Source organism: Mus caroli, unplaced genomic scaffold (genome assembly GCF_978045245.1).
Source record: "Mus caroli unplaced genomic scaffold, Mus_caroli_1 scaffold_19, whole genome shotgun sequence".
Lineage (NCBI taxonomy): Eukaryota > Metazoa > Chordata > Mammalia > Rodentia > Muridae > Mus > Mus caroli.
This window is the reverse complement of record NW_028227274.1, coordinates 41100023-41113093: the sequence shown is the minus strand read 5'-3', so window position 1 is coordinate 41113093 and position 13071 is coordinate 41100023. Positions and strand designations below refer to the sequence as shown.

The 13071-nt window shown below is 43.1% G+C and overlaps 1 pseudogene; it reads left to right on the top strand.

The window, feature by feature from the left end:
• The first annotated feature begins 1052 nt into the window (after positions 1–1052).
• LOC147000274 (dihydropyrimidinase-related protein 3-like) overlaps positions 1053–13071 on the top strand; it is a 33687-nt pseudogene continuing 21668 nt past the window's right edge.

Sequence of the window (13071 nt, the reverse complement as noted above, 5' to 3'; positions counted from 1 at the left end):
TAGATGTTTAAGTAATGGATGATGGATGAACTAAATTGGAGGAAGGAGTAGTGTTTGTTATTCCCAGTAGTCAATTAAAAGGTTTTATAATGTAACCCTGTGCTACAGGTCTGATGTCAGAAGGATTTGGATGCTAAACTGGCTCATTCATTCTCTAACCTTCACTTCCTTCATGTGCAAGATGAAGCTAGTTCATTGGCACAATGAAGTACTGCCAAAGCTTGCTGGCAAAACCAGTGGAGATAATCCAGGGAGAGTTCATATGCCTAACAATTTGGGAACAAAGGTTTCTAAATTCAGTTTTATGAGACCAAAATTTTATTATTATATAAGAATGGCATATTCTTAAGAAAGTCTAAGATTACCTGTGGGAGGTCACTGTGCCAGGTTGTATGTTGAAGACTTTGTAGTAATACTTCATTTTAAAGAAGTTTATGGGTTGGGTGCCTATATCAATGCAGAGGGATGCTTGAATAAGGGAAAGCTGTTGTCTCAAAAACTCTTACAAACCTGGTGAAAAGGTGGGTGTCTTTGCCTTATAGAATCAGGTGAGCTTCCTTCCAGTTGTACACACTTGGCTGGCATAGTTGTACCACTTTGCCTTTTCCTGGAAATCATGGATGTACATGAGGTTTGATAGATCTGAAACAATCGTGGGAAATGCAAGCAATTAGAACTCTTGAATTCTTGGTGGAGAGTAAGGGTAATTTTGTCTTGAAAAGCTCAGGGTAAGAGTTTGAATACATGCTTTGGCTTTGACCAGGCTCTTGAGAGCTGTTGGAGCACTTATTGAAAAGAATTCTGGTACCATGTCTAAGATCAATGGAAAATTACACCATTAGATCTGGATGACTGAGAGAATGCTTCTAAGATATTGGTCTGGTTTGTATGTAATTCCTGACAAATTTTTTATAGAGACAAAGCCTCCTAAAATGTCTTTTGGACTACATTCCTCTTTGTTTTAAGCCAGTTTTAGTCCTGGCTTTAGAAACTGCCTTTTATGTCAAGCTGCTAAAGGAGCCTATGATGCTGTTCATGTGTGTTTTAGCTCTATGAGATCTTCACCTGCCTGGGAGCTGGGGGCCATTGCTCAAGTTCATGCCGAGAATGGAGATATCATTGCCCAGGTAACTGCATGGAGTGAGCATTCTGTGTGAGCATGGGTCTACATACCATCCATATCCTCTCTTTGGCATGACTTGAATACCCCCATGTGTTCATGACTCTGTTAACATAAACACATTGCTAAAGACATAATCCATACTCAAAAAAGCTTACAGCTCTGGGCTCAGAATTTAATTCCAACATTGTGGCTGCAGAGACAGGGGGATCATCAAATGTTCAAGGTAATTAGATGTGATAGCATGCTTTTTATTCTTTGCTCAAAGCACTATGCCTCAGTTCTTGAAGAATTGATCTTCAGCCAGGCAGTGGTGACAAATGCCTTTAATCACAATCCCAGCCCTCTGGGGGCAGATGCAGTAGGTTCTCTGAGTTTGAGGCTAGTCTGGCCTAAAAATCCAGTTTAAGAACATCCAGGACTACACAGAAAAGGACTGTCTCAAAATCAAAACAAAACACAAAAACAAGTCTTAATTTTCAATGTCAGGTAGTAGTGTATACCTTTAATCCCATCACTAAGGAGGCAGAAGAAAGGTAGGTACTGTGAATTCCAAGACAACTAAAGCTATATAGTAAGACCCTGTTTCAGAAAACTAAAACACATCCAAACAAAGAAAAGGAATCTTCAGATTAATGTCATCATAAATCCTGTTACTACATGTATAGCTTATGTTTATAGTTTATCTGCGGTATTTTGCACTTGTTTTTAATTTTGAGGCAGCAACTTCAACTTAGATATTTATTTAGTTATGAAGTGAAGACAGGAATGTCTAAAAGTGACCTGTTAAGTAAGTCTTCTGTCCCTAAAAGAGTTTACATCTAGAAACGTTTGAATGGAGTAGAAAGAAGAGAGTGGCTATGGTCTTGGTTGTCCTTTTAATAGCATCTGAAATCAACAAAAACAAATTCCTGAGCAAATCCATGCACAGCCCCACCCCCTCCCTCTCTGTTTTGGAACCTCCCTCCTCCCAATCCCTTTGCCTCCTCCCTTACCTCTTAATCTTCTCCTCACTGCATACCCATCCCCCTTCTGAGACAGCATCTTACTAACTAGCTCTGGCTGGTCTGGAACTTTCTATATACACTATGCTGGTCCCCATGGAACTCAAAAGAGATCCTCTTGCCCCATACCTTCGGAATGCAGGGATTAAAGGTGTGTGCTACTTTTCTGCACTCACCACCTGACATGAGACCCTCCCTAAATGTGGGCGGAGCCTTTAGGCACAACCCAGATAAAAGGCTGCTCTAGAAGGGGAATTTCGCTTTTTGGCCACTTGCCCTCAGTCTTGCTGGCAAGTTACCTTGTCTTGCTGGTCGGAGCTCCTACACAGGAAAGTAAGACCAAGATCTTTGCGAGTTCCACATAGTTGGAAGACTGCACAACATAGCACAACTGGATTCCTTTCAGCCTTCGGCGACAGATTGAACCTGTCCAGATTTGTGCACTGAACAACTCTGGGATTGCCAGCCTCTTCGGAGTAAGACAGACACTGACTGTTGGACTAAGCTAACCACCTCCTTATTCGTGAGCTCAAGCCTACTTCTACAGAGTTCAAGGAATGGAACACACAAGCCATAACTATAAGTCAAATTTCTACAACATGGAGGACCCTGTGATTGAGGTAGAAATTGAAGATGATCAAGAGGTAAGAGATGCAGAAGAGAACAGGGTTTTCGATGAATGTGCTGGAGACTTTGTGGACAACCCGAGTATCAGGGCATCCGGAACCAACCATGTGATATTTACCTCATGGACAGCTTGGAAGACCCTGTGATTCAGGTGGAAATTGAACATTATCAAGAGGTAAGTGATGCAGAAAAGAACTGCAAATTCCAGGAATGTGCTCTAGACTTCATGGACAACTCCGAGTATCAGGGCATACTGAACCAAACAGGTGATATTAACCTCATGGACAGCTTGGAAGACCCTGGGATTCAGGTGGAAACTGAAGATGATAAAGAGATAAGAGATGCAGAAGAGAACAGCTTTTTCCAGGAATGTGCTCAAGACGTCATGGACAAACCGGACTATCAGGGCATCCTGAACAACCAGGTGATATTTACCTCATGGACAGCTTGGAGATCCCTGGGATTCAGGTGGAAATTGAGGATGAGCAACCAGTAAGAGATTCAGAGGAGGACAGCGTTTTCCAGGAATGTGCTCTAGACTTCATGGACAACCATGAGTATCAGGGCATCCCTAACCATGCAGGTGATATGTACCTCATGCACAGCTTGGAGGACCCTGGGATTCAGGTGGAAATTGAGGATGAGCAAGAAGTAAGAGATGTAGAAGAGAACAGCGTTTTCCATGAATATGCTCGAGAGTTCATGGACAACCCCGAGTACCAAGGCATCTTGAACCAACCAGGTGATATGAACATCATGGTCAACTTGGAGGACCCTGGGATTCAGGTGGAAATTGAGGATGAGCAACCAGTAAGAGATTCAGTAGAGAACAGCTTTTTCCAGGAATGTGCTCAAGACTTCATGGACAAACCAGAGTATCAGGGCATCCTGAACCAACCAGGTGATATTTACCTCATGGACAGCTTGGAGGACCCTGTGATTCAGTTGAAAATTGAGGATGAGCAAGAAGTAAGAGGTGTAGAAGAGAACAGTGTTTTCCATGAATATGCTGGAGAGTTCATGGACAACCCCGAGTACCAAGGCATCCTGAACCAACCAGGTGATATGAACCTTACGGTCAGCTTGGAGGACCCTGGGATTCAGGTGGAAATTGAGGATGAGCAACCAGTAAGAGATTCAGTAGAGAACAGCGTTTTCCATGACTGTGCTTTAGACTTTGTGGACAACCCCGAGTATCAGGGCATCCTGAACCAACCAGGTGATATTTACCTCATGGACAGCTTAGAGGACCCTGGGATTCAGGTGGAAATTGAGGATGAGCAACCAGTAAGAGATTCAGAGGAGGACAGCGTTTTCCAGGAATGTGCTCTAGACTTCATGGACAAACCCGAGTATCAGGGAATCCGGAACCAAACAGGTGATATTTACCTCATGCATAGCTTGGAGGACCCTATGATTCAGGTGGAAATTGAGGATGAGCAACCAGTAAGAGATTCAGAGGAGAACAGCGTTTTCCAGGAATGTGCTCTAGACTTCATGGACAAACCCGAGTATCAGGGAATCCGGAACCAAACAGGTGATATTTACCTCATGCATAGCTTGGAGGACCCTATGATTCAGGTGGAAATTGAGGATGAGCAAGAAGTAAGAGATGTAGAAGAGAACAGCGTTTTCCATGAATATGCTCGAGAGTTCATGGACAACCCCTAGTACCAAGGCATCCTGAACCAACCAGGTGATATGAACATCATGGTCAACTTGGAGGACCCTGGGATTCAGGTGGAAATTGAGGATGAGCAACCAGTAAGAGATTCAGTAGAGAACAGCTTTTTCCAGGAATGTGCTCAAGACTTCATGGACAAACCAGAGTATCAGGGCATCCTGAACCAACCAGGTGATATTTACCTCATGGACAGCTTGGAGGACCCTGGGATTCAGGTGGAAATTGAGGATGAGCAACCAGTAAGAGATTCAGAGGAGGACAGCGTTTTCCAGGAATGTGCTCTAGACTTCATGGACAACCATGAGTATCAGGGCATCCCTAACCATGCAGGTGATATGTACCTCATGCACAGCTTGGAGGACCCTGGGATTCAGGTGGAAATTGAGGATGAGCAAGAAGTAAGAGATGTAGAAGAGAACAGCGTTTTCCATGAATATGCTCGAGAGTTCATGGACAACCCCGAGTACCAAGGCATCCTGAACCAACCAGGTGATATGAACATCATGGTCAACTTGGAGGACCCTGGGATTCAGGTGGAAATTGAGGATGAGCAACCAGTAAGAGATTCAGTAGAGAACAGCTTTTTCCAGGAATGTGCTCAAGACTTCATGGACAAACCAGAGTATCAGGGCATCCTGAACCAACCAGGTGATATTTACCTCATGGACAGCTTGGAGGACTCTGGGATTCAGGTGGAAATTGAGGATGAGCAACCAGTAAGAGATTCAGAGGAGAACAGCGTTTTCCAGGAATGTGCTCTAGACTTCATGGACAAACCCGAGTATCAGGGAATCCGGAACCAAACAGGTGATATTTACCTCATGCATAGCTTGGAGGACCCTATGATTCAGGTGGAAATTGAGGATGAGCAACCAGTAAGAGATTCAGAGGCGAACAGCGTTTTCCAGGAATGTGCTCTAGACTTCATGGACAAACCCGAGTATCAGGGAATCCGGAACCAAACAGGTGATATTTACCTCATGCATAGCTTGGAGGACCCTATGATTCAGGTGGAAATTGAGGATGAGCAAGAAGTAAGAGATGTAGAAGAGAACAGCGTTTTCCATGAATATGCTCGAGAGTTCATGGACAACCCCGAGTACCAAGGCATCCTGAACCAACCAGGTGATATGAACATCATGGTCAACTTGGAGGACCCTGGGATTCAGGTGGAAATTGAGGATGAGCAACCAGTAAGAGATTCAGTAGAGAACAGCTTTTTCCAGGAATGTGCTCAAGACTTCATGGACAAACCAGAGTATCAGGGCATCCTGAACCAACCAGGTGATATTTACCTCATGGACAGCTTGGAGGACCCTGGGATTCAGGTGGAAATTGAGGATGAGCAACCAGTAAGAGATTCAGAGGAGGACAGCGTTTTCCAGGAATGTGCTCTAGACTTCATGGACAACCATGAGTATCAGGGCATCCCTAACCATGCAGGTGATATGTACCTCATGCACAGCTTGGAGGACCCTGGGATTCAGGTGGAAATTGAGGATGAGCAAGAAGTAAGAGATGTAGAAGAGAACAGCGTTTTCCATGAATATGCTCGAGAGTTCATGGACAACCCCGAGTACCAAGGCATCCTGAACCAACCAGGTGATATAAACATCATGGTCAACTTGGAGGACCCTGGGATTCAGGTGGAAATTGAGGATGAGCAACCAGTAAGAGATTCAGTAGAGAACAGCTTTTTCCAGGAATGTGCTCAAGACTTCATGGACAAACCAGAGTATCAGGGCATCCTGAACCAACCAGGTGATATTTACCTCATGGACAGCTTGGAGGACTCTGGGATTCAGGTGGAAATTGAGGATGAGCAACCAGTAAGAGATTCAGAGGAGAACAGCGTTTTCCAGGAATGTGCTCTAGACTTCATGGACAAACCCGAGTATCAGGGAATCCGGAACCAAACAGGTGATATTTACCTCATGCATAGCTTGGAGGACCCTATGATTCAGGTGGAAATTGAGGATGAGCAAGAAGTAAGAGATGTAGAAGAGAACAGGTTTTCCATGAATATGCTCAAGAGTTCGTGGACAACCCCAAGTACCAGGGCATCCTGAACCAACCAGGTGATATGAACCTTACGGTCAGCTTGGAGGACCCTGGGATTCAGGTGGAAATTGAGGATGAGCAACCAGTAAGAGATTCAGTAGAGAACAGAGTTTTCCATGAATGTGCTCTAGACTTTGTGGACAACCCTGAGTATCAGGGCATCCTGAACCAACCAGGTGATATTTACCTCATGGACAGCTTGGAAGACCCTGGGATTCAGGTGGAAATTGAGGATGAGCAACCAGTAAGAGATTCAGAGGAGGACAGCGTTTTCCAGGAATGTGCTTTAGACTTCATGGACAACCAAGAGTATCAGGGCATCAGTAAACATGCAGGTGATATTTACCTCATGCACAGCTTGGAGGACCCTGGGATTCAGGTGGAAATTGAGGATGAGCAAGAAGTAAGAGATGTAGAAGAGAACAGCATTTTCCATGAATATGCTCAAGAGTTCATGGACAACCCCGAGTACCAAGGCATCCTGAACCAACCAGGTGATATGAACATCATGGTCAGCTTGGAGGACCCTGGGATTCAGGTGGAAATTGAGGATAAACAAGAGGTAAAAGATGCAGAAGAGAACAGCATTTTCCAGACATGTGCTCTAGACTTCATGGACAACCATGAGTATCAGGGCATCCCGAACCATGCAGGTGATATTTACTTCATGCACAGCTTGGAGTACCCTGCCATTCAGGTGGAAATTGAAGATGAGCAAGCAGTAAGAGATTCAGAAGAGAACAGCATTTTCCATGAATATGCTGGAGACTTCATGGACAACCCCGAATACCAGGGCATCCTGAACCAACCAGGTGATATGAACCTCATGGTCAGCTTGGAGAACCCTGGGATTCAGGTGGAAATTGAGGATAAACAAGAGGTAAATGATGCAGAAGGGAACAGCATTTTCCATGAAAGTGCTCTAGACTTCGTGGACAACCCCGAGAATCAGGATATCCTGAACGAACAAGGTTATATGAACCTCATGGACAGCTTGGAGGTCCCTGTGATTCAGGTGGAACTTGAGGATGAAAAAGAGGTAAGAGATGCAGAAGAGAACAGCGTTTTACATGAATGTGCTCAAGACATCCTGGACAACCCCAAGTATCAGGGCATCCTGGACCAACCAGGTGATATGAACCTCATAGACAGCTTGAATTTCTACCTTGTGGGTGATGTTGACTTCTCAAGCCAAGGGAGCTGTCAAAGTCTGAGTCAGCTACAATTGGAGGGATGGGAGACCTTAGGTGCCAGAGTTCTCCAGCCACAGCCACAGCCACAGCCACAGCCTCAGCCACAGCCACAGCCACAGCCTCAGCCTCAGCCTAGGCGCACTCGACCACGGATCCGCAGAGGTCTCACCCCCTGGCAGCTGAGCAAATTGGAGAGTGTTTTTCAAGTAATTCAGTACCCTGATGTGAAGGGCCTTGCAAGGCAACTGTATCTGGGAGAATCTGAAGTGCGCCGTTGGTTTAAGACTAGAAGATCCAAGTATAGGAGAAATCAGAGACTACAAATTCTCAAATGTACCCTTGTGAGTGCCCAAAACACCTTTGCCTAACATTTCTGGGGAAGCCCTGGAGTGCCATCCTAGTCCAGGAGTAGCCTACCCCTTTCAACAATGAATTTCTTAGTATTATGAAAGAAAAACAAGTTGTTAGTTCCAGGCCAGACATAGCTGCATAGGGACACCCTGACTTAGAAAAAAAAAAAAAAGCCGTGGAATAAACACTTGAACCTCCCCAGTCTGTGTGAAAAAGAACAACAAACACCAGAAACAACAACTGCAAAAAAAAAGCCTCCCCAGTCTGTGTGAAAAAGAACAACAAACACCAGAAACAACAACTGCAGAAAAAGGTAGAGCAAATCATGAAAACAAAAGCAAACAAGGAGAGGAATGGACAGTCTAAGGAACCAGGCTATATTAGAAAAAACAGTTTGACCTCTTCCATTTTTCACTACCTAGTTTAGACTGCCCTTGAACTCACAGAGATAGATCTGCCTGCTGATGTCTCCCATGTGCTAGGATTAAATGTGTATGCCACTCTACCTGGCTAACCTCCAAACTTTTAAAATGTCATCATCATGCCCATTTAAATTAAATAAAGAAATAAAAGCAATGTACAGCAAACCAATAGCCAACAGCAAAGTAAATGGTGAGAAGCTGGAAGCAATCCCACTAAAATCAGGGACTAGACAAGGCTATCCAATTTCTCCCTAAATATTCAACATTGTACTTGAAGTCCTAACCAGAGCAATTCAGCTACAAGAGGAGATCAGGGGATACAAATTGGAAAGGAGGAAGTCAAAACATCATTTTTTGCAGATGATATGATAGTATATATAAGTGACCCTAAAAATTCCACCAGAGAACTCTTAAGCCTGATAAACAGCTTCAGTGAAGTAGCTGGATATAAAATTAACTCAAACTAGTCAATGGCCTTGCTGTACACAAAGAATAAAGAGGCTGAGGAAGAAATTAGGGAAACAACACCCTTCTCAATAGTCACAAATAAAATAAAATACCTTGGCATGACTCTAACTAAGGAAGTGAAAGATCCGTATGATAAGAACTTCAAGTCTCTGAAGAAAGAAATTAAAGAAGATCTCAGAAGATGGAAATAACTCCCATACTCATGGATTGGCAGGATCAATATAGTAAAAATGGCTATTTTGCCAAAAGCAATCTACAGATTCAATGCAATCCCCAACAAAACTCCAATTCAATTCTTAAATGAATTAGAAAGGGCAATCAGCATATTGGTCTGGAATAACAAAAAACCTAGGATAGCAAAAACTCTTCTCAAGGATAAAAGAACCTCTGGTGGAATCACCATGCCTGACCTAAAGCTGTACTATAGAGCAATTGTGATAAAAACTGCATGGTACTGTTATAGTGACAGACAAGTAGACCAATGGAATAGAATTGAAGACCCAGAAATGAACCCACACACCTATGGTCACTTGATCTTTGACAAGGGAGCAAAAACCATCCAGTGGAAAAAAGACAGCATCTTCAACAAATGGTGCTGGCACAACTGGCCCTTATCATGTAGAAGAATGCAAATTGATCCATTCCTATCTTCTTTTACTAAGGACAAATCTAAGTGGATTAAGGAACTCCACATAAAACCAGAAACACTGAAACTTATTGAGGAGAACATAGGGAAAACCCTCAAAGATATGGGTTCAGTGGAAAAATTCCTGAGTAGAACAGCAAAGGCTTGTGCTGTAAGATCCAGAATCTACAAATGGGACCTCACAAAATTGCAAAGCTTCTGCAAGGCAAAAGACACCGTCAATAAGACAAAAAGATCACCAACAGATTGGGAAAGGATCTTTACCTATCCTAAATCAGATAAGGGACTAATATCCAATATATATAAAGAACTCAAGAAGGTTGACTCCAGAAAATCAAATAACCCCAATAAAAATGGTGCTCAGAGATAAACAAAGAATTCTCACCTGAGGAATACCGAATGGCTGAGAAGCACCTGAAAAATGTTCAACATCCTTAATCATCAGGGAAATGCACATCAAAACAACCCTGAGATTCTACCTCACACCAGTCAGAATGGTTAAGATGAAAACTCGGCAGTATCTTGAGAGTGGAGGAGTTGAGCTAAGTATGCAAATCCCTCTGCCTTATGACCAAGAAAGCCAATTAGTGCAGTGATATGCTTTCATTCCATGTCTCTCCCACCCCCAAATTTAATCAAATCTTTTCACATCGAGGTAAATCACCCTGTTTGCCTGATGAACCCATGGGTGATAGAACTATAAACCCTCCCCTCTTTCCATGTGTTCAGCCCTGCAGCCAGTGACCCCAGCTCTTCCTCTGTTGCCATGGGATCCAACCTCCTCCTTGTGTTTCAGGCCTGTAGATACTATAGGGCCTGGAGTGTCATTGCTTGGTTGGAGAATTGTCCCCTCTGTGGCTCCTCAGTGCAGATGCTCCATGGCTTCCACTTCATTCCACTTCTTTCTGATTTTGGAAAGATCTGTTCTCCATAAGGAAGAAGAATTGGGGCATTTTCCCATTTGGATGTGTTTCTAGTGTGTATTTATTAGATTAATCTTGAGCTGAAGATTATATCATGTCATCTAAATGAAGGCAGCTGCTCCGCTCAGAGTTTTCCCGCTCTGCTTCTGCAAAAAAAACAAAATGAAATATCCTTTGGGTACAAACAAGGGCAATTTTCAAGTTGCCAAGCTAGGCTGACCTTTCTTAAATGACACACTGAGAAATGTCCTTAAACCCACTGAGAAATGTATCTCCCACTCCTCATTATAGAAGTTTCCCTTTGCAGTGGACAGAGACAATCATGGAAAATTAAACTGGGTCAAACACAGAGAGGTTCTGCCTCAGTGGATACACCTACAACAGAGCTCCTCTAACCCTCAAGGACCATTAGAGGAATCAGAAAGCTTGTAAGAACCACAGGACTAGGAAGTCAGCTGTGAGCCTGTGTCTCCCAGAAACAACTGGGAAACTTCACCCATGTTAACACCACCTTATAGCTATCAAAGCAGAACCCAGGCAAGAACCCTAATTAATATGATAATCTAGAAGAACAAAATCTCATGGGGCCTCACCCCTAGGCAAAGAATTACAGGCCACAAATCACTATTGAAAACAAATGAGAATTAGCCTTTCCCAGGATGAGTCAGTGACTAGTTATCTAATACAAATTAGTTATCACTGAAATTATGTGCATACAAGCCCCTCCAAAAAGACTCCACAGGTTGCTTATATGTTTTTGCTGTTACATATATGTAACAATTATAATTTTAAAAAACCAGGCTAACAGGTCATGCTTTTGAGAGGGATTGAGGGATGGGTATATGGGAGGGGTTGGAAGGAAGAAGTAATGTAATCATATTTGAATTAAAATAAACAAAATTTAAAAACATATTTACTCTGTATTTACTATGTTCCAAGCAAAAACAAAGCAAGGGTCATTTCCTCATTGGAATATGCCACAGCTGTGTTGTGACCAGAAGAGTGACATCATTATTGTTATGATGGACTCATGGGAGCAGTGTGTTAAGAGTGACCTTGACCTTGATAAACTGGCTTCATCTGGGTAACACATGTGACCAGAAGATGGTTTATACAGGGCAGAAGATGTTTAATTATAAACTTTAACTTTTATGTGCCTTGTAAGGGAGGACTCTCACTGGAGCCTGGCAGAAAATATGTCCCGAATTCATTCAATGAGAATGGTTCATTTGTTTGGTTGGTTTGTTTTTCTGAGACAGGGTTTCTCTGTGTGGCTCTAGCTGTCCTGGAACTAGATCTACATACCAGAACAGCCTTAAACTCAGATATCTGCCTGCCTCTGCCTCAAAAGTGCTGAGCCCATGGCTTTCTGTTGATTGATTTATTTGTCTGGAACAATTTGGCCCAGCCTCAGTTAATCCCTAGACACACCCAGAAGTATGCCTCACCAATCTAGTCTCCTAGGTGATCACAAATTCAATCAATTGTGGGTAGACTGTTAGGGAAGAGGTAACTGTTACCTGTCTAGCTTGCCATTTTGTGCTATCATTAATGCCATAAGGAAACTTTCTCACATGTTGTTACTGCCATCACTAGGATGTTCTGTGCTTTGGTGTTCTTGGAAGCCAATCACATCAGAAGTCAGTTAGAACCGCTTTGTAGTGTTAGCCACAATAAGCTTGGACCTGAACCAACCACAAAGCCACACATCCTGCACCTGTGAATGAACTTTTATGGTATTTGCCTTTACAAGCTGCCCCTGGGATGGACCGCAACATAAGAGAGACACCTAAACCTATTTAGAATAAGACTTTTGAGTGGGGGTCAAATATAGTTTAAATTCTGAAGATGTCTCTGGGAACTGATACGTCATTTGACAGAAAGAGACATGTATGTGGGTAACAGACATCCTGGTTGGCATGTTGAGACATGAAGTTTAGACAAGGTCCATCCTGTTATGACATGAATGCTAGACAAGTCAAGTCCCCAGCTTCAGATGAATACCCCAAGCAAGCAGGATAAATGTAAAATAAAGGCTTGTTCCTCAGGAAATTCCCTATCTCTAAATCCTGATTGGTGGAATAATTTGACACAGATCTTTTTAGATTTCAGGCTTAAAGTGTCCAATAGGATATTGACTCAAGGTCACAGTTGCCCAGTCTGACCTGAGGCCCTGACCAATCAGTTTTGGGGCAATGTTCAATAAACTAATCCTATCTGACCAAGATCAGTGTTCTGTGATTTGTGAGGTGATACCTGGATCTCAACAGACTGACCATCAAGGTTAAACACCACATATAGGAACTTCCCTCACCATCCCCCTGAATTTGAATTACTAACAACACAAAAAAAGAGGCTTAAGAATCCTTTTAATACTAATTCTATGCTTTGTAGTTACCAGCTGAGACAGGCTTGTTTCATCTGTCAACTCTCTTGCTTTTCCAGGCTCTCCCAGGGCACAAGGCTGAGATAGGAGATAGCCTTAATAATTTCAGGGTATAACTGCAGACAACAGCAGCCGAGGGCTTCTGCCACCCCTATCTATGTTCAGCAGCCATCTCCTTCTCCATAA